General features: G+C 49.0%; 1 protein-coding gene across 5 annotated transcripts in view; it reads right to left on the bottom strand.

Annotated features, from left to right (window-relative positions):
- The window catches only part of ABCC5 (ATP binding cassette subfamily C member 5), a 92,596-nt gene that overhangs the window by 44,547 nt on the left and 46,164 nt on the right, over positions 1-1,885 (bottom strand). The gene's annotated exons all lie outside the window — the stretch shown is intronic.

Genomic DNA, 1,885 nt, shown 5'->3' on the forward strand with positions numbered 1-1,885 from the left:
CCTTAGCCGGTTGAGCTATAGGCACCGAGCCTATAAATAATTTTCATTAAAAACTATGTGCACTGTTGCTTCCATTTTTAGAGAAGTTTATTTCCAGGAATCTTACAGAATATTGATACCAGCAGTTCCATAAAAGTAGAAAATCAAGCCTCTGAGTAACTGAGTATCCACAGCCAAGATAAAGAGTTCACAAAAGGCAGTGTTGGAAGGTTTCAAGGACAGAGAGATGACCCTGAAGTGCCCACCCTGTGCTGGCTCAAGCCTTCCAGGGAAGGAAGGCCGGTGGTAGTGGGGAAAGAGAATGGGTTCCGAAGGTGGACGGACTTTGATTTGAATCCCGACTCCACGAGCACTTGCTAATTGTGTGATCCTGGCCTATTACCTGAACTAACACTGTGTCTCCCTCAGTGGATCGGAGCACCCCGAGAAGGAGCTATCCTGTAGAACCAAGTACACTGTCAGGTAGGTAACAAAAGTCTTCTGTACTAGTAGTTCTGACATGGTCCAGGAGTTGGAAGGGTCACCACCTGGCAGAACTGAGGGTTCAATCACAGGTTAAATTCTGCGGCAGCCAGCTAGGTTTACCCAGAGAAAACCGCCTATGGTTGTTCTGATGACTAAACAGTGAGTAAATGAGACACCAACAAGGAAGTAAGTGCCTACCGCAGGGAAAACATGGGGCAAACATTATCTTCTCTTCCTCTCCCTGAAGAGTTGGCCCAGGGAAGAGTCGGGGCCCTTAGGGCACCTCTCTTCAAACGGCTGGAGAGCTCCCTGCATCTGTGGGCTCTCAAGGGCAGGAGGGTCAACAAAGGAGCAGAGTAAATTCCTGCTGCATGTGAGGAACAATTCTCTAACAGAGCTGATCAGCGATGCAGCAGAGGGGCCTCAACAACCAAGATAACAGTTATCAAATAACAAGCCTGTTACTGGGAGTTACCTGAAGTAAAACTGACTTGGGCTCCTGGCAGTGATGCCTACACTAACACAGGGAGCTTCAGCTGGTCTCACAGGGCTGTCACCCTCTCCTGCTGATAGCTTTCAAGAGCTGGAAGCCTGTTGTTGTCTCCTCAGTCTGGCTCTGAGCCTGCTTAGCATCCCCTAGTCAGCCACTGATGAGAGACACATCGCATCAGAACCACCTGCTGCCTTCTTCCAGATACGTGGGCAAACATTTCTTACCATCCCTGTCACCACCACCCTTGGGCTGAGACATCTTCAGCTTTCTCCTGGGTTACTGCAGTAACAGAGCTTAACTGCTCTCCTAGCCTCCTTGTCTCCCTACACACTCTTCTGAACTCCGCAGCTAAACTGCAACCACACCTGCCCCCTGCCCCAGCACGCTCCACAGCCCTTATCTCCACCTGACAGGAATGCAATCCACTTGTTTACCATCTGGTTTTGCCCACTAGAGCGTAAGCTTCAGGAAGACAGGGATGTTTGTCTGTCTGGTTTTTTGCAGCACCTGGCATAGAGCTGCTACTCAAAAAATAGCTGCTGAATGAATACACAGACATATGGCACCTTCTAAAGATAGGGTCCTCTGAATGTGGTACTGCTTCTCTGTCACATCTGCATGTCACAAGCCTTGAACCTGGAGTCTCTGGTCCAGGCTCGCTACGGGAGAGCCTCTGAGACTCCAGTCCCATGCTACCCGGGCTGCAAAATCACACATCAGCATGATCCTTATTTTAAAAATCAACTCACGAACAAAGCAACTGTTGCCAATAGCAGCACTGAGAGTACCCAGGATGTGCCAGTTTCTGTGTGATGCGTAGTCTGGTGCTAATGCTACAGAGTTACGACAACTGCAAAGCTCACATACAACTGCCAATAGAAACCTGTTCAGGCCAAAGTCCTGGAAAAGCCAGGTGAAAGCTTCTTT

This window comes from Otolemur garnettii, unplaced genomic scaffold (genome assembly GCF_000181295.1).
Source record: "Otolemur garnettii isolate 467f Iridium unplaced genomic scaffold, OtoGar3 scaffold00263, whole genome shotgun sequence".
Lineage (NCBI taxonomy): Eukaryota > Metazoa > Chordata > Mammalia > Primates > Galagidae > Otolemur > Otolemur garnettii.